We start from the raw sequence: 24,263 nt of genomic DNA, 5'->3' as shown, positions 1-24,263 counted from the left end.
AGGGGCTCAGAAATTCCCAGGTAACCACTTACAAGCCCGTACAGCTAGCTTTAGGAAAAACTGGACCAGGTAGCTGAATCCGAGTTGGAAGGTTAGAAAAAAGCATTCCTCTCACACACGCAAACGCACGCACGCACGCACGCACACGCATGCACACACACACACACACACACGCACACAAACGCACACACACACAGTATGGGCATTTTCAGGGGAGAGTGGTGACTAGTGACAGAGTACTTGCACGTGCCACATTGTTTGCCAGTCATTCTGGGCTGTGATTGGTCAGCACTACAAGCCCACGTGTGTGTTTGAGTTGTCATGGTGTGGTTAGCGTAGGTCACCACTCACGTACTAAACGGTGCGTGCCACATTATAAATCAGTGGAAGACGCGGGGAAGGTAAATTAAAACGGTTAAAGAGTGGAGATGGAGTGCGGGTGCGTGAGCATTATTACGTGTTGCCGTGGTTTCATGCAGAGGTGTATCATATTCTTGAATTATCCCCCACCCAGCAGGTGGGAGCTGTTCAGACTGAGCTCCTACCTGACCGGAGCAGACATCAGACGATGGATTCCAGAAGGAAGTTGTCGGGACTACTCCTTCTTTTTTTGTGTTTGACTTTCCTACGCAACTCTCTGGAAAGAATTCCTGCATCTGTACCTGCCTAACCTCCCGTGTAATGAGGTGAAAGTTTTCTCTGACCCGACTGACGACAGCGTCGTTTAGTCGGGTCAGCGTTGGCTTCGAGCCGGCAACACGCACAAGCTGTTTTGCGACGTGCGCACTCGCGTCTGTGTTTTCAGTGTAAACACTGCCCCTCCAATTAATTCCAATTTACATATTCCTGGCTGGAGTTTCCACGCAGGGCTTTGGGGTGGAGTCGAGGCGCGGAAACGAGACGCCATTTCTGTCGCCACGTCAATTATTTGTTCAGGCCGCTGGTAACTGCCAACGTGCCGCTATTAATTATGAAATTAGCAAAACAGGTGGAGCTGTGCGGATGGGGCAGAGGTGTTCTCTCCGCGGTTATGACACACATTTACGTTTCCGCTGTGGTCGACATTTACGGGTAAACAGTCTCCAGATTAGCTGCAGCTTGTTTGCGTTCAGATGACTAATGCATGACACTTGGGCCACAAGCTCCTTGGACAGCTCACCTTACTCTGTGTCACCTGCTCCATGGAGGGAGAAAGAGAGGAAGACGAGGAAGGAAAGTGAGGCACAGAAAGAGGGAAGGGTGAGACGGCTGGGAAAACAAGAGGGGGAGACAAGCAGGGAAACAAAAACTTTTCCACTTGACCCGGTTTTGTGTTAAAGCTGGTTAATGGAACAGGTCAATCTGGAATGAACTTTGGAAAAGGCTTAAAAGATGGATGGAACCATCCGTCCATCCCTCCCTCCTTCTCTCCCTCCATCCCTCCAGCCATCCATCATCCATCCATCATCAACCACTGCTTAATCCTCATCAGGAGAGTCGGGATTGTTAGACTCATTGGGAGAAACCAAATATAAAACCCACCTCCGGGATTCAAACCACAACTGGGACGCAGGATCTCAGTTTGAAAAATTATTGTCAGAAAACGAGAATGATTTATCATTTTTGTGTCAGATGATAAACATTATAGCTAATATATTAACTTTGCTTATTAATTAATACATAGACAAACCACAGAGACATATTCCCACATAAGTAGGTGCATATAGAAGGAAACAAACATGCATTTGTTTGTTTTCCCTTACAACATGAGGCTCGCCGGTAAGAACAACCAAGAAAACTAAATCGAATAACTTCCATAAATTCGACGTGGTTCATCTCTAACCTAATACAGGGAACACTGTGTTTCTTAAGGGCTTCTTTTCCAAATGTGATTTATTGCTGTTTGGGTAGCAGATTTAGAAGATTCATTCCCAGGAGGACAAATCTTGCATGTAAATAACTAAATCAGGGTAAGCCAGGAGCTGGCCTTTACTCTGCACTTAAGCAAGAACGAAATAAAGTGATGGTGTCATAGACATCATGTCAATATGAGCCAGAAGGAAGAAGAGGAGGAGGAGGAGGAGGTGGTGAGCAACCCATGAAGTCATGGCCTTCACAGTGAGATCTCAGTTCTCCACAGCAGGATGCAGTCCTGTGGGAACAGAAGACAGCGACTCCCCGGCTCCACGGCTGACGAGCGCCCGGTGACAGTGATGTTCCACATGTGGCGGTGGACCTCGTCCTCCGCTGCCGCTGCAGGTCAGCAAAAGCCACACTTGACACAGAGGGACATGGCGACAGCCAACAGAAGCAACTACGGAGGCGCTGACAACCGAAATGATAGTTTCTATTTGGCCTTTACTCTTGTAGGTGAGGGTGCCCTTTGTTGGCAGGCCGTAAGTCCCGACTAACTATTTCCAAACGCGTCTGTGCGTTTGTGGCACAGAACAGCTTTGACTACCATCCCTCCTGACAGCAGTCTGTCCCAGGAGGCCTCACACTGATGTAATACTGCTACGTCAGTCTGTTTCCTCTGGTAATGTGGACACCAAAGAGTAACTGAATCACAGGCAAAAGCCAAAACGAACAGTTCTGTTGCTGTGATAGTCATCAATATGAGCGCGTGTGAAACAGAAAAAAGGCAAATTGTTGACAGATGTCAAGATGAACAACGTGCTACGTGTCAACCCCGACCATCTGTCATCTGATTATCAACAGCTGTGCTCATATTAATGACCTCAAATTGATTCTTGTCACCAATTTAATGTAATTCAGGTTTGTAGATCAGTTGAAATGAAATAAATCATAAAGTGAAAAAGAAAAATGAATTTGATGATGCTATTATTGCATTTGTAATTTCACTGGCATTATGGTACATTAACCGGGGGCTGTTGGGAGAAGGAGAGGGCCTCAGTCACAGCACTTCCACAGGAACACCTCTGGTGAAGCCTTTCTCAAGTGTGGCTCCAAAGGAACTGAGCCTCGAGTGTGTTTAAAGCAAAATTAATGTAGTCAGCGCACGGCAACGTGCTCTCACACTGAGTCATCGTCTTCCCTCAGAGGCCATATGCCATCGCTCTTGGCCGACCACCAGAGAGGCAGACTGTGTTAAATATGTGAGACCCTCACGGCCACCCTGCCAACCTCAGAAACACACAGCCATGCCCCTTGGTGCAGTGCCTCAGCACTGGTAAAAGACCACCAGTGCCCCATTTATGTGACTGATAGCAGGGCGAACCTTCTGAAAACAGCCAGCAATTAACAGATCTAATTAAGTGCATATGCATGACTACAAATCCCCGGCCAATTTCTGTGCAAGTGAGAGAATGAGAGAGCATGACATGTTTACCAATGTTCCCAGAGCTTCAAAAAAGACGGATGGTTGAGAAGTACAATGTAAGATGGACAAACTTCTACCTGCAGTGCCTTGTTCATTAATCTCCTGCAAACATGTCCTGCTAAATGATGCTGCGATTTTGTTCTATCACAGATACTGCTGTGGGCTGTAATAACAGGCGCTCAAACAAGTGCTCAAACAAGTCCAGTCAGAAAGAAGGTTTCTGTCATCAACATGCTTATCATTAAGACAGCACAGTCTGCTGCAGATAACACGCAAACGCCAGTAGGAACAAATCCTCTGAAATATATGTATCTTTGTTCAGTACATTACCTTCTTCCTTGGTCCTATGGTGTTTTCTTCATGCTAGTTTTGCTGTTCTCACTTTAATTTGCCAAATTAAAAGTAGGAAGCTTTGGTTTTTGAGTTCAGAATTCATGCTCAGACTTCAGTAGGAAACGTAAAAGATGTTAGCCTTAGCATGCAGTATCAGAGTCGGTAAAATAAACTAAACTTGAAGCAGCTTTTATGTGTTATATAAATGTGTGTTTTAGACCACAGTTAAGGCCTGAGAGTCATAGGTCATAATCAGAAATGCCACGACAACCCTTCCAGAAAACAAACCAGGTTTTTCATGCAGGCTTCACATGGTGAGAAGGTTCCCAGCTCACTTCCAGCCTCCAGATAAAAGCATCTATTTACTGACGCCATGGTACATTTAGTAAATACCAGAGATGAAACTTTGCAGGAACTAAAATTGATGAATGAATTAAATATAATAATTAAATATAACTATAAGTGGTTAAGAGATATTAGAGGGTCGATCCAATTTGAAGAAAAGGGTTCTACCTTAACAGTTTACCAAGAGTTTGGCTTTTTCTCTTCCACGAGCATGTGTTATTAGACTATTATTTGTGTCTATCTCCATTTCTAGCTCATTTTCCTCCTGCTTCCCCTCTGAGGTTCCAGTATCAGTTTAAATAAGGCCCCCAGCAAGAACATCAAACAGATGTGTCACCCTCTCCTCAGCTCCTTGCCTGCTGAGCTTTAATTAAAAAGATTTATTTCTGTCTTCCTGGCACAGGGTGAGAAGGTAAATGCAGGTGAGCGGTGAGGGAAGTCATGTTTTGTCATCACTTGAAAGGATGACACATGGGAGGAACTTTCGCTCTCTGAAATAGAGAGTGTGCGACTGAAACTGATGAAAGGAGCGAGGGGGAGTTCGCTCTCCTTTCATCAGCTGTTCACGAACAGTTTAACTAAGTTCCACAAGAGGGGGCAAAACCCCCATGGGGAGTCTCATAAAGGAGCCAGCAGCCCTAATAAAGCGGTATGTTTAATCAGCCTTCTAACTTCTGCTGTTACAGATACACACGCCAAGTTATTATTCAAGCTTTTGATTTCCCTCCTCTGTTCTCTCCTTCACATATCCTATCCTGTCTTTTCGCCCTCCCCGTCTACGTCTGCTGGTGTGTGTTTCATTTAATTTCTCTCTTTAATGAGCCTCATTTCACTGTCAGGAGTCTAATGACTGTTATTAATTAATCCAACCACTCGTGGTGGGGAAGTTTTTGCTCCAGATAATATGCAGTACCTGTTCTCCCTGAGAAAATAAATTGTGTTGCCTAAAATAAGCATTTTATACGTTCATATATATATATACGTATATATACTTGGGTCTCATTTTGTTGCACGGAAGAGCTGCGGCTGCACGTTCACATTAGAGTGGATTTTGTTCTGAATTATGTATTGAAGATTCAAACACACGCAGGTCTTTGGAACAGCAGATTTGCTAAAAAAAAAAAAAATTAAAAAAAAAACAGCATTAGGAAAATGTCAAGACAGTCAATCAAGAAATGTTTCGGGATGAGCAACTGTTCTAAAACTTCGAATAAGCTTGTGATAAAAGACCCTCTGAGCTGCAACCAGATGTCAATATTTACACCAGGAAATATTAGAAAAAAAAAAAAAAAATGCAACCTGACATGACATGTAATAATATTTCAATTTGATACAAACCATGCAGCTGATGCTGAGCTAAATGAATCAGAAGAATGGAATGTGCACGCATCCTATCACATCTTGTTCCTGTTTGCAGAGACTTAAGCAATTTGTTTGATTCTGCGCTGCTACCGAGGTGAGACATGCAATCGTGTCAAACTGTCTCCGATGGGAAGAGCTTGGACACCTCCATGCAGGTTGATTTGTGGGGGCCAGGGGCTTGTGATCGCCTAGGTTACATGCCTGCTCCCCCATTGCGAGTGGGGGGGGGGGGGGGGGGGGGCACTATGCTGATTAAAAAGAACGCTTTTCCAAATGTGAATAGATTTATTCTCTCTCTATTCTGTCACCCCTGGATGTTTCTGGAGACTTCTGTCTTTGCCTGGTTTAATTTTTAATACTGTTTCCCTGCCCAGTGTTGACAGCCTCAGCAGGCCAGGGTGGTGCGGCCTCAGCGACGTGTTTGATTGGTCCCTGACTTACGGACTGCGTTCCCAGCATTAGCCAATGGCACTGGCTCAAATGTGGAAAGTGCCGAGCGACAGCAGCTATCTGGAACATGCTGTGCTCACCTGAAGTTCATGCCGTCAAGGAGGTTTGATGAAAAAAACAGCATTAGATCACTGAGTATGCTTTAGGAATGTAGTTTTGAAAATAAATGAAACCATCCTGGCAAACGGTCCCCAACGCTGTCCAAGCAAAGCCCCGAGTAAGACCTGCCCCTGACGTCATACGTCTGCCAATCACAGCTGAAACCTGCTGCGCTTGCACACGCTGGCCCTCAACACAGGTAAGAACTAGGGCGGCGACGTCATCCTGGCAGGACGCATCCCTCCCCGTCTGCGACGGAAAAACCACTCAGGCACTTGCCTTTTGGGTCTCCAGAACAGAGCAGAGGCACGTAGACCTGTTTTTCCTGCCGTGCCTCGTCAGCAAAAACACAAACATGACGGAACACAGCTTTGTTGCGTAAATAGCAAAATGGCGCCACGAGGTGTTCCATCCCAAAGACAAACACAGACAAGTCCCAGACTAACTGGGACCTCACTGCAGTGCGTGTGTCTGTCCGCACAAATAAGTAAATAAACCAGTGCCATGACAACCGCTGAGTCTTATTCCTGCTTAATCAGTAAGTCAAATCTCGAGAACAAACCTCTCAGGATGTACTTTGACATTTGGCAGGTGCACAGAAAGTATATGGTTGTTTTGATTCTTTCAATCGTAAATTATGTTTTTAATTTAAATATAAACATGCAGCATCCAAAGCCCCATGAATCACCTTTTGCATTTATAATTATTTTATATTGTTTATATTTATTCTTACTACTTTGCCTGGGTAGCTCTAATTCAATGTTTTGGAAGCAACAAACTGTTTTTCACTCCACCCACTGGAAACTGCTTGATTTAAAGTTTAATGTGTGAAATTGTGTGACTAAGAAGACGGAAAACTGACTCACATGTACGCGCAGCGTCAATGAAAAAGCATCGAGGCTCCGCTGACTGAGGCGGACGTGAACGGGGGTTAACATGTCACTAGGATGGTAGGAAATTTATGTGAATACACAAGAAAAATGCAGGGGGAGCTGCTGGACAAGAGTCCAAATCCTGTTGGAGCCAGAGCACCTGAACCTCTGGGTAAGATGTGGACAACATTGTATGTGAAAGACAGAAATTGTCCACAGAGATGGGAAATGCCAAAGTGAAGCTAGCTTGGACATGAATAAAAGAGCTAATGTTTGTAATGAGTGATGGAAACAAATTAACCAAGCCAGTAGTCATGATCTCATTGCTTTTGTTTCCATTTGCGGCCACTTTCCCGATGTCCTCCATCCATCCATCTATCCATCCATCCATCCATCCATCCATCCATCCATCCATCCATCCATCCATCCAACGCTGATTTGATTTTCAGATCTTGGATCGATTTCTAAAGAGGAGAGATTTTTCAGGATTCTCTAAATCCATATAATATTTCAGCCATACGTCTGACATCAGTGGGACTACAGCATTAAAAGTCAGTTGCACTAGTCCTCCACACACACTTTTATTTCACAACCAGGACATAAAGTCTTTAGCGCCCGACTCTCTCCTGCGAGAGCTCTCGCCGCGGATGTCTGACATCAATCTCGGTAGATCCTCCAGGCCTGGCGGAGGTTCAGCAGCTTCCTGTAAGCGCTGTTGTTTCACCACTCGACTAATCATCGCTGTCAAGCTGGAGTCACCGAATACCAGCCATTAACCTCTCTATTAAAGTTTCTTCCATCCTGTCCATCTCACTTTTTCCCTCATTCACACGAGTCACGGCTTCGTGGCAACAAATCACTCTAATGTTGGAGGATCTGTATTGTTTGGAAAGAGTCATAAATCTGGATCTGGTGATGGAAAGCGTGTATGAGGGTTTAATTGGGCTGCAGTCCGCTTCTGTGCTTCACTCCAGTGGAAGTTCTCATATTTAAAGTTCTGTCTGCAGAATTCACCAGCCAAGCTAAATCTCCATAATGAAACGCAGTATCAGGAAAGTTACTGGCAACTTCATGATATTTTGAGGTGACCTGCATCAGCCTGGCGTGTGTGTGCACCGTTTCTCTGGGTGTGAGAGTTCGGGAGTGCACATATGAAGCTGTTTACCCACATGTGCAAGGGTGCACACCTCTTCGCCCTCTGATCTGCAAATGGAAGCGTTTACATTTTATCGCCTGCTCACTTTGATGACATGGCAATTTCAGTGGTCTGAGAAAATGACTGACCAATTGCCGATAATTGTTGGGGATGGCAGCAGTGTGGGATGAGGGGTGAAAGGTTGCCCGTGACGATCTGCTAACCAGCTGTGGGTGGGTCAAGAGGGATTAGGGTTGAGGGATGGTCAGTGCTGCGAGGAATGATAAAGAAAACAAGATGTCCTGGTCGCTGCTGTCTCATTAAGGCTTGAGTCTTGAAATAACTAAGATAAGAAACATTCACTCTTCCAAAAAGAGATATAATTGGGGTTTTAGAGACTTTAAAGAGACAAAAAGACTATACTGAGAGCACGGTGTGTTTTTTTGTTGATGTTGGCCAATCTGTTTCCATGCTTGTGGATTCCAGCGGACATTTCTGGATCCGGGTAGACGTGTGGGGGGTCTGCTGCACGCTTGACTTGGATGCAGTGGCAGGTGTGGAATTCTAGGAAGCTTCATGTGCCACTTTGAGACGAAAATAAGCAGTTGGTCTTTTTTGGACACAAGTTATATTAAGTTGTCGAGCACATCGTAACAGACAGGAACTTCCTGTGACAGCTGCATTGGGAATCCAGTCAACTGTGATTAAAGTTGAAGGAGGATGGAAAATAAAGGTCCAATCTTTGGTCGGACAACAGCTTTTACTTCTTTGACGTCAGTTCCCTGGGCCCACTGGGTTTGGAACGCCTATCTTATCTAATATTAATTTCACTTTTTTTTACTTTGGACAGCCATCCTACGTCACACAGCGGATGAGCCGGAGCTCATTTTTCAGACCACCTGAGAAGCCTGTTTGTCTTGAGCAGTAAAACGGTGGAACATAATGAATGTTCAAGTCTTCAGTTGGTACCACCGGTTGTTCCTGATGAGGTTGGGGGACAAAAAAGAGACGACACGGCATTTATTTCAACATTTGATGGACAAAATAGATGTTGAAAGGTTCTGCGTTTGAACTCTGCTGCAAACCACTGAAATAACCCAGAAACTATTGATTTCTAAATATACACACTTGAAGACAAAAATTCCCTAAATACATGATTACATGATTATAGCTTTTGAAAATGTTTCGGGGTCCATGATTCAGTCTGTGGGACTATGCCACATTTGCTGGGTGGCAGTGGCGCAGACGGTCATATCACCCATATTGGTGCCTCTGCTAGTTAGATTTGGTTGGCATCGGAAAACAAATCATGGAGACAAAGCCAGGGAAATGAAATAAAGGCAACAACCAAACCACCCTGCAAAAGAATGCCGCATTTCTCTCTGCATTGCCACTTTTGAGCAGCATGTTATTGCTGGACTAATCCACTCTGTAATCACTGTTTCCACCGATGTTCATAAAGAGATGAGCGGATTGTTTAATCTTCCATGACTTTCAGCAGACTGGAAGAACTATTTCAATAAGACAATGGATGCTGGCCGCACTGCCATTAACATTCCACGGGATTCCCACAGCAACATGTAATCCCTGATTATCAAATTGAGACTGCTGTTTCATATAAACACGCGGAAACAGTAAATTCCCTCAGTGTCGGCTCTGTCCACTTTCTCTCACAGGCCAAGACCACAGTGAGCTGCACAGAGCCTCGTGCTTTGATTTGCCTCTGGTTAAAGGGTTTTATCGCCAACCGTACACCATAGCACGGTCGCCTCTGCCGTTTTGTGACTCCGCAGTGGCTAAATACCCAGGTTCACGTAATCCCAGTGGACCCTCTCTGATTCGGCCAGCTCAGTGTGGTTAAGATGCTTAATTCCACATCATGTCTGGATGCTGTGGTAGGCTCTCGTCCCATCCCAGCTTGTGGGAAGTACAGTTTCCTCAATATGAAAGCACATTTTATATACCAGTATAAATCAAACAACAGATTAAAGAAAGTCATTTGTCAGCAGATGTAGGAAAACATGGTCTGTTTAATGTTACAGACCACGGTTGAGGTCATGTGAGGACGATTTGGCAGTATCTACTGGTGAACGTGCAGATTGCAACATGGTCCTGGAGCGCAAATATCTGCATATTAGCATAGAAAATGTTTTTAGAAAATTTGGCTGACAAGCATTATTGATAAACACGTCATTTTTTCCCCCGGGTCTGTCTGCTATACATATACTTTTTCCTCAAATGTTTCTATTTCCTTTTGAAATTACTTCTTAGATTTTTAAACTCATCTACCATTGTGGTTATATTCATGTCAGCTACCTTAACTATCAAATGTGACAATTCTCAACATATTCCCATTAAATATGCTGTTTTGTTGCCCACAGACTTATTCAAGCAACTTTCACAAGGTACAGGACTGCATCGCAGCGCTTAGTTTAAATACATTACAGCATTTGCTCACAAATAACCTTTTGGTATTTTTCTTCTTCTTCTATGGTGGAAAAACAGCTGAAGAACCATTATATTCCTAAAACCATGTTTAACATCAAATCCCAGAGTTCAGACCAATGGCTGAGGTCATTTTTTCTCCATCACGTCGTATCTGTGGGACAAGTTGGGTCGGATTTTACCTTTTGCACCACATACATGCTCAACCATTCACGATTAGCCTGCTGACTCTTCATCCTGGCCACTGTGGAAACCTCCAGACAGGGCCGAGGCAGTGCCTTGGCACTCACGCTGGAGTGTGGGTGCCTTGAGGACATTTGGCCCCCGTGGCTCCCAGGCTTTTAGAACTTTGTCAGGATCCAGCAAATGGACAAATTACCCCACCCTCCACCACTGAGACTGACACAAGCTGCCTATGTGTCTGGGACAACAGAGTATAAGGGGGGAATGGACAGAATTACCGTATTTTCACGACTATAAGGCGCACCTAAAACACTGAGATTTTCTCAAAAATCGACGGTGTGCCTTATAATATGGTGCGCCTTGTGTGTGGATTGAGTTCCAAAATCTGCTGTGCGCCTTTGGTGGTGCACTACGGTAAATGCTCCGCCAATCGATTAGCGGCACACCTACGCGTAAGGATCCCCTAAAATGGCGCCGGTCAAGCGAGACGCGTATGAATGAGGCTTACTTTAAACTGCCATCGAATATGCGGCTGAAAATGACAATCAGGCAATCTTAGTGTATTCGCTTTATGACGGCATCTCTCCATACGCGCGAGGACAACTGTTGCGCAGCGGCTGCCCGCGGATTACCAGGAGAGGGTGGCCATCTTCCACACCTACCACTGCGACAAGATAACAGCCACAGATAAGCAAGATAAGCAGCCACATCACCAACATGGATGAGATCCCTCTGACTTTTGACATCCCTTTGACCCACAAAGTGGAGAAAAAGGGACCAGCACGGTGGCGATACGCACAACGGGGCATGAGAAGTCGTCGTTCACCGTGGTTCTCCACTGCCACGGAAACGGACAGAGCGCTGGATGACGGAAGGCGAACACTCCTTCACAAAGACTATGAGGCAGCGGCGGGCAAGTTATGCCACCATATGCGGGTGGATTGTAGATGCATGGGCTATGATACCGTCTTCATGTATTGTAAGCGCTTTCACAAAATCAACGCTGAACCGGAACCCATCGGTGAGTCAGATTCAGATGATTTAGAAGAGGAATCCGGGATGTTGGACATTGAAATAGTGCAGCTGTTTAATTCAGATGCAGAAGATGAAAACTTTGATGGTTTTGTGGCGGAAGAATGAATATTTTGTTCAATAAATGTGTCGAAACTCACTGTTTTACTTCCGTTGTCATTTTTTACTGTATGTTTCAGCATGCTCCTAATAATACGGTGTGCCTTGTGTAGGTTTTAAATCCAGAAATAGCATCCAAAACTGAGACTGCGCCTTTTAATACGGTGCGCCTTATGGTCGTGAAAATACGGTACTCTGTTGCTACAAGTCATCCCACCAGACATTAATATATCTGATGTAGACCCTTGGTATTTATTTAGTCTTGTCTTGGTTTAAGTCTTTAGTCTTGGGTTGGTTAATCACATCCCAACTCACCTTGCAAACAAATAAACCTTCAAATATTGTGACCACTTTCCTTTTTCTGCCAGCAAGTCACCATTTCTGAGATACAACTCTAATTCAGTGAGGCTGGAAAAGGATTAGTTCATTACAGCTCCTGAATTACAGCATGATAAGTCCTAAGAAGGTAGCCTTTTGTGGGTTACGAGATACATCTAATGTTCATTAACTTCCAATTGTCTTAATCCTTGTTATGGAAATATTTAATTGGAGACCAAGAATGATGCCTCAGATGAATGTTGGTGTGACCAGTGCCAGTGGAGCATATTGAAGGGCATGGCAACAGCCTTGAAGGAAAGATTCTCATATTTTACTGATCCATTTTCCGCGCAGTGGTTCACCTCCATTACTCACCACTCTCAAGTCAAAACCTATTTCCCCTTGAAGGAAAATTGGATAAGTCTAATTACTCACTCCCCAATTTTCTTGTTCTGTGTTTGGCATGTCAACAATCTGATTCAGTCTGCGCTGTGCAACCTTTATGCCCTAAACCCAAGGTTATACCTCGGCTTGGTTCTCATCTGTGGTGCAATTAAATTACCTCTCTACAGAGAAGTTGCATTATTCCATTTAAAAATGTCTTTGTCTGAAAAACAATATTCTGTTGAGCAAATATTTTGATAAAATTAATGCCTTTCAAGCTGATCACTGAGAAGCTGGCCCTAAATCTGGCTCCAAATTACAAGGGCCAGGTGCCTAAAAGCTTTAACAGATTCAAAAAGAGGCAAAGTGGAAACATGTTGCATTGACAAATCTTTTGAATCAAAACGTGAATTATTGAACTGTCAAACACCGAAATAACAACACATCACATTGAAAAGCCCTCCAGAGTTACACAAAAGCTCTCTCTCTATCAGAATAATGGAAACATTATTTTCCAAGTCTAATTGACAGCAAAACTCCAATCAAGAGTAAACATATCAAAGGGTTTCATACTAGTTGCTTTCATCTGTGCTAATTGTCCAAATCCAAGCTGAATGAGTCAGATAGGAGAATGCCAGGAGTAGATGTGAGCTGTGACCCGATCAGCTCTGATTATTGAGCTAAAATGAAAGCATCTCACATTAGGCGTGGTGTAACATGCAGCAAACGTTGACACAATAATTTAGTCATCGTACAATTTCTATACCCCATCATAAAAATAGGTGGCGACAGACTTCACACAGTTAAAAGCAACTTGTAACCAGAGTTACCGTGTAGCATTGGAGCCTGTCGCTTTGATTCATTGCGACAGAATTTGCCTCCACAACGGGGGCGATTTGGATGGTCCGAGTAGAATCCTTGAAGACCTCCGCTTCTTCTCGGACAGTGGTGTTATTTATCCCTGCCTGCTCTTTCCCAGCCTCCCTGAGCCACAATAGTAGTCTGTTCTTTCATGTCTGGTCAGAGCAGAAACTTTAGACTGTTGCGTGGGTTGCATGCGTGTTGCATGGGTTGTTGTAGCGACAACGTGGGCGTCAGGGGCTACGTAAGCTGGTCGGCAGGTTTGCCAAACCAGAAGCAAGACAAATGACAATCCTCCAAACAATCATGCTGTCAAGAAAATTCTTTTCAACATCTATCTAGAGGCAGGGTGGATTACCCTGCATGTTGCTCCTTAGGCTCTGCACGTCTGACACTTCATATTCTTTTGTGATATATTTAAAAGTTCCTTCTAGTAACCCTATATTACTGCACAAAGGCCTAATAATTTGCAGGGATTTCTGTCGAAACTGCCCCCTCTTGTCAAGAGAAGTTATTGTATATATGATGTGTGAACCACATCAAACATCCCAGATGATTCCAGATTATGTGGACAGTTGGGATAAAATGATGATTATGCCTTTAAGAGTAACCCACTTCTGTTTTTCCATTATTCTCTCCTGAGGTAAGACTTACTGGTAGTCCTGTTTTTGCAGCTTTGTTTGGTTAGGTTTAGCACTTCCTATCCTATCTCAGGCACTTCTACGTTCATTGTCCTTGGGAAACTAGACCATTTTGAAGCTTTCGGCCTTTACATTTGGCATTGGTCTTTTTCCATTAGGTTTTTGCTCGGGCATTGCTTGTTATAGTTAAGGAGAAAACCACTACCAGGCTTACACGAAAACCTGCCGTTTCTGCTACAAATGGATACTGAAAAACACATAGTGGAACGGCAAGCCGTTAAAGGAGGAGGGATAGGTTTAAAAATGAATTGAATTAATTTCTGTTGGCCTTTTATGAATCTAGAGTTGGTCCACTTCTACAATAATGCCTTTTTTGGTAACACAACTAATAAATGTTCCAGCAGTGGATCTATGAGGCCTCCCCTGGATAGTCATCACCGAGGGATGCAGGGTGCTCCACAGCACAAGTGCTGCTCCAAACCTTTTTAACAAGAGAGGATCCAATACGGAGGGGAGAGTTAGGCTAAGGTGGGGGGGACTAAGGTGGGGTTATCAAGTCTTAATGGAAATGTTTCAAAGCTTAGCATGAATTGAAATGGTCAGCTGCATATTTTATATTTAAATAAAGTCTGCTTGTTGTAGCACACTCAACCATATCATATAGAGAACACATTTTGTATCATGGACTATAAAGACGTTAAGTTAATCAGACATGAAACTAAAATCCCGTGTTGTCTTGGGTGGGCGATGTATTCTCTTAAGCACTCGACCAACAGGAAAACCTGAGAGGAACCAGAGACCACTGGTATTTGCTGTGTCATTGGAAAGATGAGAACAGGCTGATCCCATCTTCTTTATACCTCAGATTCATTTGTAAATTAAGTCTATGGTAAAACTACTCATAAAAATATCATAGTCGAATGTAATACTCGAGATAACGACTGGCTGTAAAGAAAACCCATTAGTTTTGCTTTAAAGAGGTACATTTTAACTAGGTTGTGGTCTGTCTGAATGCTGTTAAGCAGCCATGTGAGGAGCTAATACTCTGTCCATTTGTCTGTAAGGAGAACATGAGACTGATAAGTCTTAATGATATAATTACTCTGTTCTTGGTGAACTGCTCTTCTTTTCTTTTGCCGACCACCCCACGTCATGATTAACAGCTACCTTCCATCAAAAATTGGGTGCCTGAGACAAATGGAGTGGAGGCGGAAAAAATAAAAATCACTTCTCAAAATAATCCCAGGGGGCCAATGTGCTCCTGACCTAGCAGTCTGTAGTACTGGTATGTTTTAGACCTCACCGTTGGAGGGAAAAATGTTTTTCCCAGAAGTGAGACGTGCAGAGAGCTCCAATGGAACAGCTGCAAGAAGCATCAGCACTTGTTGTACTTCAAGTACCCCCGCAGTGCACAAACCCACTTTTATGACATATCCAATTCAAAATGTCTGCATAGTTCAGCTTCCTTTATTGTGCCATAATTGTGTGACTTCAACATCTGCCACTGTGCTCCTCAAGCATCTGCTTTTGAGAACTCTGGCCTCTTCTGCCTTGCTGCGTTTTAACCGCATTTATCCACGTCAGTCACCCAGATATCCATCCTCGTAACTCACATCAAGGTGGTGGTGGTGTGGGGGGGGGGGCATGTTGGGCACTGGAGTTTAAAAGACTGGAGTCTTTAAAACTGAGGAAGGAAGTTGGGTTTTTTTGGTTCTGCTTTAGTAGCATCTCACCGAATCCAAACCTCCAAGAGCTCACATTGGTTATCAGATTACATCACACCTTGTAAACCTAGCAAGCTGTTGCCATCAAACTCTTACATGTGCACTACCTACACCTAATAATATGCAAGATGCTTGCCAGAAGAGTCTCTGGAATTGTGCATCTCTCATATCCGATGATCAAACTGTGCTACGGCTTTTCAAGGCTGGAGAATATTGTTTTACCATTTTTCAACATTTACGCCTTTTATAGGTTTGTCTGGCTATTGCTGTTATGTTGTTTAGGCACATCTAGGAGAGAGGAAAAGAAATAAGGAAAGATGATGCGGGCAGTTTAGTTTAAGCAATAAAAGCTGTTGATTTTGCAACCAGTAGCATTTATTCATGTACCTCAGCAGAGAGCTATTTAAATTATTCACAGAAATGGACAACAAAGGCCTGAAACTCTGTATAATAAAAGGAATTTAGTTTCAGTTGGCATGATCCCAGAGTATGTGTGTATAAGCTGGAGAGAGTCCACATCAGAAAATACAGGTCAGAGGGAAACTTTTTGTTACGTTGTGTTTAAGTATGGCGCTAAAGAAGAACACAGCTAACTTGACGTTAGTCTGAGTCTGGTTTTTCTTCACACTGAATGATTATTACAGGCAGATTATTCTCATAAAAACAACTGGCGTCAAGCAGCAGACCGGCAAATTGAACAACAGGAAGTTGGATAATCGTACTACACTCTTCATCTCAGACATAGTGTACTTATTGTGTAGATAACATGCACACTATCGCTCGTGGTCATGGTGATTTTAACAGATGTTTTTGTTGTGGATACTGTGCCAGCACGGGGGTTGTCGAGCATGTGCACATGCATTATCTAATTTAACCCTTATTAAGGCGTATACATGTCAGAGAAAGTTGATTTCCAACGCATTACGTGGTTGTGTTAGTCGGATATGGAAGACTTTGATACTATGTGTCTTCACTTATCCAGGTATAGTTGGATTAAGGCAATAATTCATTTTTTCAAGTGTCACGTAAACGTACTGACTGAAATAGCATCTTCATCCCTCCCCCAGATTTAGGTCTAATAGATTAATTATTTCAACTCCTCCACTGCCAATCTCTGAAGTACAACACATTTTATAACACCTGTGTGATACTCACCTGATAACCAGAGCCACCACAGAGATACCAGTCCTGACAACTAAGATCAGCACCGCCAGGTTAAAACTGTAGTTGGGATCTTATTCTACAAGAAAATCTGCTTTTGAAAATCCCGATGTCCACCTTAAAATAGCCGAGACCTTATGATGAAGAACATGTGGGAAAGAAAGTTTGACCCAGCATCTTGTTAAATATCTTGAATGACTAATGCCTCTAGTTTCATTTACTGAAGTGTGTTTTGGTAGGACCTCAAGACAAGTCCTTGGGCATGAACACCAGAAACAACCTGAGCCGCAAAAGTGAAATGCCAAATCAGGATCCACGAAATGACATGGATGCGAGATTTTTACTGGCATACATGTAACAGAAATGTAATATGGTGACTGACTCCATAAGTCTGCTGAGGTGGACAGAGAACTGTGCAAATAAACTGACGTGCCAAGACCCCAGTATAGCAGTGAAGGCATGTGTAGTCTTTGGACAATCCTTGATAACAATCTGAAAGCAATCCCCTCCTTCCATGTGCAAAATAACGTACCACAGCAGACGTTGCTTACCGGTGCATTTTATGAGCGGGTGGGGGTTGTCTTTTATTTCAGCATGAAATCAAATCTAGAGGCTCACGAGCACATCTGTCTCTGAATTATTGGGAAAATATTTTGAAATCAAACAGCTTTCACGTTGTCAAACATGGCCTCAGACGGGTGTCAGAGTGTGAAAGTTGATGGTGCTGACTGTACAGTAGCCATTCCGTTGCTTTAAATTGAGCTGGGTGTGTGTTTAGACTGACTTTGGGACTGATGTGCATATGCAGGAAGGTGTACCTCAGTGATAAGAGCATCTTAAAACAACAACAGTAGATAAACAGGCTGCAAAGATATAAAAAAAAATCTTTAGATCAGGGGATACCTTTGTGTTGAGAGGATCACTTCGTGCGCAAAGCTAAGCTAAGAGCAAGGCTAGCTTGACGTTGCATGTCTGGGTGCAGTTGCAGTTTTTTGTGTCAACTGGACTGTTTTTCTTCTCTTTTGAAGATGCTTCGCCTTCTATCCAGAAGGCTTCTTCAGTTCTGGGTGCTGTTTTGTTTCTCAATGATGTCAGAAAAGTCAAGATTTAAGCAGGAACTGATACAGAGCAACAAGCTGCTTCCATTAGGCTATTCAATTCAAAAAAGTTGCTCCGATCAGATGATGCTCAGGCATGCTGAGTTTATGGTCTGGATTTGTGGTGAGAGAGGTTCAGAGACCCGGACAAAGAAAACACCATCTCATATCCATCTTCGGATACAGCGGTATTATTAGGCTGACACAGCTCCCGGAGCAGAGGTCGGTTTCCTCCTGCAGACGTCCCGCTGGGAAGGACAACACTTGGGTTTCACATTTGCATTGGAAACGCTTCACTTTGCTTTTTATTCACAGCGACCTTAAGGAAATTGTCAGATATACAGATCTGTCCTGCAGTAATTTGCATTTTTGTTTAATTTGCTTGTTCCTGAACCTTCTCTTGGAAATTATGGGATGCCATATTTTAGGACAGATAAAAAAGAAAGGAATAGCGTTCAACAGGACAAAATGGATGAAGTCCCATCCATGTGAAACCTTGATAACTTAACTTCTATGTGTGAAAATAATTCATTAACAGACTGTTACACACTAATATTTGCCATTTAAACAGCAGGGAGGAGCATATGAATTCAGTATTTTCAACAAATAAGCACACACTCATTCATGCACACACACACACACACACACACGAACACGTACACGTACACACCCTCGACGCAAGTTCTCAGAGCCAACATATTTGAATCAGACCTTGGATGCCGGAGTGCGTGTCAAATGGAGATTCAAGTAAACATCTCTTCCCACAAGTATTTACATAGTGCTGAGATTCACTGAAGGACACCTACACAGGTCGGCTGTTCCCTCTAATGATTGGCTCGGATACACCAAATATTTGTTCTTTGGGCTTTACCTACCACCACGCTCTTAAAATATGCAGTAATTGATACTCTAGCATGCTGAAGGAGGTGCAAAATATTATATAAAGGACTCTCAAATAAGCGTGCTGCACGTTTTGAAATTTTTCTTACTGTTTTAAAATGCCACATATTGGCATGTCAATACACGTCAGTAATGAAGAGGTTGGCTACTTGCTGAACTTGCGCGCTTACTCTGACACTGTTGCCACCTTATGTTCACGATCAACATCCAGAAATGGTCAAATCTCCAATTCATCAGTCCACTTAATAACTCTGGAGAATAAAACCGTTCTGTGTTCTGTCAGCTTGTCATGATGCTAATAGTGCGTTCAACTTCAAGTTGGTCCAAATGGTTGAAGTTTTCAGTGTTTGTTGTGCAATAGAAGCATGTTTGGTAGTTCTGGGTAGCTGGATTGTGAATATTGCGAGTTCCCTGGAAGCTGCAAGGAAAAATTCCAGCTGGCTTTCAAGCTATTGGAACTCTGATGCAGACAAGCTCACAACTTAAACCCCCAAGGACTTTCTACACCCTTGAAACACAGTTTGTTTCAACATTAGATGCATTAATCTAAAATCTGTTTCTAATCCTAATTGATTTATATGTGAAACAACAAAATGTGTTCATGTTCTGGTTTCCTTGGCTGCTCAGGCAAATTAGCTCAGAGTGATCCAGCAGCAACTCCAGAGAATCCGGGCTGCAGAGAACTGCTGGGTAACACCAAAAGCTGTCCATCATGGCTGGACTGAACACAGAAGTGGTCACTCCTGACGGCTCCACCGCCTGAGAGTTTCCACTCGATTTGAGATAAAGAAAGGATCACAGGGGATGTTAGCGTGCCTAGTTGCTAATGGCAGGCAAAAATTGAAACAAAAACAGAGTTATCGGCACTCATACAGCCATCCATCTTCCCTTCAATCCAGAGGTGAAAAGCAAACACGCCGGAACAAGACGAGCCACACACCGTCCAGCTCTGACACTGTCGGCCAAACACGCCAAACAGAGATAACAAGGTGCTTAAGAGGCTGAAGAGGGTTGAGAGTTCCCTGAGAGGCTCAAGTGTAAATAAATCTCCTCGTATAAAAATAGACTTGAGAGGAGCTCTAGTAGACTGAATTTTAAGGTGTAGTCAGTCATTTAAAAAGGGTATTTCAAAGCAAAATACAAACGTGTCGGCAGTTTAATACTAACAAATGAGTAAAAAGTAGTCCTCTGTGGTGTCATTTACATTGTGTTATGTGCTCTTATCCAGTTAGCTATCATGCTATTTGTCATTTAAAGTTTTATTACGTTCCCTACATTCAGCCATTACTTATGGAAAGGAACATTTATCTCTCCTACTCTTTACATCTAGTTTAAAAGGAAAAGAGGAAAACTGCATCTCTTTCGCGACCAGACCTGCTGGGTGAATGATGGCCTCTGGAGAGAAAGAAGGTCATTCTGAATCCACAGTTGGCTGCCTCAGGTTGTGCAGGCCATCCACACTTTTCCTGCCACGGACAGATCCTCTCATCAAGAAACACGTCACTTTCTTAACGTACGCCCCCCCAGGATGAGGCCCCGGAGCAGCAGTCCTTATTGACGGCCATCATTTTTAATCACCATCTCTCAGCTGCTGGGTCGGTCGGGGAGCGGTGCAGCGAGTACAGAGTGTGTTTTCAGAGCTATAACCACCATTTCTTTCCATCAGTAAATGTTCCATAGAAGAGGCTCAACATACTATTCAGTTTATTAGTCCATATTTAAACCTGAACCTGAAAATGTTACTAAAACACTAACATTTTCTTACGCTGGTGGAATTAAAAGAGCTTTCAAAAGCTTCCACTGTGTCTTAAATGACACCTTAATCTACACAAAAATAGTCGAAATAAGTCACGGTCCTTCTTAGTTTTCCACTTTTCTGCCATCAGTTAAAAAAAAAAAAAGCCTTTCAGGGTTTATTCAGTCGTAAACTGATATCATCACTTTTTTTAACAGGTATTTCCCTCTGCCATTGTTGCTGCTATATTTAGCAGCAGAACACGCGTGCCACTCATGGACGGCCATACAGGGCCTCTGTTCCAGCCAGCCCAGTCACAACAGGCCAGTGTGCTGGCGCTGCACAGAGGCCTCTGTGTCCCACTGACACCGTTAGCATGCAGGACAGGAGGTCACCCACCAGTACAGCCGACCACTGGGGAATGGCTGCCTGTCCCTGTTTCCAACACACCTCTGAGAGTGTTTTCAACCAAAGAATGGCACGGTTGACTCAAATTGGTGCTGATTATGTTTTTTTCCACTCTTTTATACTGGTGAACTGAGGAGAGTTTTAAATTTTCAAATCGTCCAGCTGAATGATTTTGCATGATACGTTCAGTTAAAAATGCATTTAACGCCGATCTCTAGCACATTTAAAAAAAGAAGCCCGGATGATATTGTCAAAGACGAGGGTTTACACAGTGGATATCTGATATATCCTTCAGCCTTTGGTACTTCTCCAGCTTCTCGTGTTCCTTCTTCCCGATGTTGCTATCACTTGGGATTGCTACCTCTATCACCACCACCATCTTCTTCTGGTGTTTATCCAGAATATATATACAGGTTCCAGTAAACTTTTGTGAAGTGTAAATGTCGCCTTCTGTCATGAGAGTGTCATGGGTTCTACCTGCATCCAAATGAATCCAGAGTAAAAACGTGATTAATCTTCGTAACATGTTACTTGTTGTAGACAGCCTAAAATCTTGCAACACAAAGACGTCTCTCAGAATTGTGCCAAAGTTTCTTTCTAAACCTTAAACTTTTGTCGACCCAGGAATTATCTTGGATCTGTCTGTGGTGCTGAATCATCGTTGCGTGTTGTCGTGGCGTTACGCTAACATTTCAATAACCTTATTGTTAAATCGTTCTTCCATCAGCGCTCTGGGGTTGCATCCATTTGACATTGCAGCAGCCCCTTTTTGAGGAACTGTTTTGATTTATTTTTAAGATACTCACTCAGTTCAAACTATGGTTTTACTAGCAGAGGGCTACACACAATAACACTTATTTTTCATTTTTATTTTAGAACCCCCCCCCCCAAATCCACAGGCAACCACACTCATAGCTAGACGATTAATATTGTATATCTTCTATAGCGAGTTTCCGTAAAAAGGCCATGAGACTTTAAAAAGTTATGGCCTGTTTCTTGGGAGCTCTCACCAATTTTGCTGCCATCACTGCCATCCAGAAATGGTTCTCCAACACTCACACTCCTGTAAAACTGTGGCTGCGCCATAAAAATGTCCCCTTATCTTTCCTGGGGCTATTAAATATTGACTTGTCTGACAAGAATTTAACTGGCTTGTAAATAATGGATGAGAGAGCAAGAAGGAGAAATCCAACCAAATGTCGCTAAATCCAAAGAAATTCTACATGAATACATGTTTATAACATAATCAGAAACAGGAAAGCTCCCCGTGCCAGGTCCTGAAATTTAGGATGATGATGTCATACCATGCACATGAGCTTGTTTGTTGTACAGAACTTGATGATGATGATGATCTTCATCAGCCTGGGAATTAATAAGAATGAATTGTTTCTTTAGGGAAAGACATTAAAACGATGCATCCGCTCTCATGGTGTTGCCATGTTTGTGTCTGCAGCCAGTCGTCACGTACATTTGCACTTCAGGCTGGTTTAAAAATGGAGTGTTAGCTTTCTGAATACAGTGTTTGGCTGCAAAACTGCTCTTGTGTGACAACAGAAACAGAAAAGTGAAGGTGTCATTTTTATCACAATCACATAGCACATTTTCCACATTCATGTTCTCACTTGGGTCGTGCGCTGCAGACAGAAAAACAGAGTTTTGCTTCGGCAACTTCTCATTTTCACTTTCTAATATGGATAGTTATTCCTGTCAGCGTGTTTCTGTGGTCTGCACCAACCTCTGGGTGTTTTACAACGAAGCCAAAGTGTCCTGCAGCTGAAAACTTAATTCTCAGTCCCTTAAGTGTTCCTGCAAGTGCCGATGGATGAAAATGCAAAGAGAATTTCTTTTTAAACAACTTTTGGTCGCCGCTGTGGACGAGCACTCCTATTTGTGTGGACTGTCAGCTTTGACACGCTCGGTTACACTTCAGATGACAAGTGCTGAGTGATGTCTGAGACCTTTCTGTGTTGGATAACCAAGGATAAAACAATGCAACTGCACTTTGTCCAAAAATGTGCAACCTGCTTCTACATTCAAGACTCTTTTTCTCATCCACTGCATTCTCCCTTCAGCAGATTTCGACATTATTCATGTATCTCGTTCGCTCCAGATAAAACAAAGACTCTGCCTCCCCCCCGGCTCTTGGCATAGGAGATAGAACACGAGGTCCTGGTCGGGGAGGCCTCAGGTTGTAGTTATGACAATGTTTGCACTGAACCTGCGCTCTCAAGACAGACGCAGCCCAGATTGGGTTTCCAGCCGCGGTCCATTAGGCCGGTGACTCATCAGTGGTTTGTTCCTCTTTCTGTTCATAACTGCAGCATCTGGGGAACCTGTGGCTGAAGGTGTGAGCTACATGGACGCTAACACAGATGAGTGATGTCTGGGACAGAACATCAGCATCCGAGATTTAGATTTTCCAAACGATACAGCGCCTTGCTGAGACACTTGCTCTTACGAATGGGGAATTCGGTGCCTCTTTCTCAGTAATTATAGCAAGAAGCAGCAGGCTAATTTTTTAATGTTTGTGCTAATCCTGTGCAAATTTCATTTTATAGAGAAGCAGTTCTTTAATGAGAACCCTGATTTATTTATTTTTACAGAATAAATCTGCAGAGTCGCTTTGTTACTTTCATGCAAATGCTGAAGGACTATGAGAGGATTATTTTTTTCTTGAAAAGGGAACCTTTTTACTTCTAAATGACAATCTCCTCGGGAGCAGCATCCTTTGTAACCACAAATTTCCCTCCATTTCACCGTGGAGACAAGGCCAAAAGGTTTTGGTCCAAAAGCACAGAAATCTTGAGCTTTTCTGAGTTTACAGATTTAAACAGAGCCATCCAATTGGAGGTCTAGTGAGGTCTGGGTTAGACCAACAACCCAAAACACAGAGCAATAAATTGGGATCAAACAGCAGCTGGAGGCAGTGGGACATATCTCACGCTCAGTGGGATCAGATGCCGTATGTGCTGATCCTCCGACGGCCGCAGGACTGCTGCTCTCCGTTGCCAGTTACTGTCACAGTGGCTTCATTTTTTGGCTGACTGGTCCGAAGCTGGAACACAGCGGAGGGAATGGAGAACATGAGCGGTGGCCTAATGGGTCCATGGCCAAGGATGTGGCTTCAGAGTTGCGAGTTTGAATCTCTGCTGGAAAAACGTCTTTGGGAAAGTGATGCGTTCCGACCTTGTGGATTCTGTGAAGGATGCTAAAACTGGCAGAGCAACATCTGCTAATGACTAGCTGAGAATCTGCTCGGACTAAGCCGAGCGAAACACTTCCGCAGCTCAGTGACGTAGATCTCGCAACCTTGTTTTGTGTAGGAATTGGCAGGAATGCAAAAGGTTGCTCTCTTTTTAC

This window comes from Takifugu rubripes, chromosome 1, assembly GCF_901000725.2.
Source record: "Takifugu rubripes chromosome 1, fTakRub1.2, whole genome shotgun sequence".
NCBI lineage: Eukaryota > Metazoa > Chordata > Actinopteri > Tetraodontiformes > Tetraodontidae > Takifugu > Takifugu rubripes.
Note: the sequence above shows the minus strand (reverse complement) of the source record.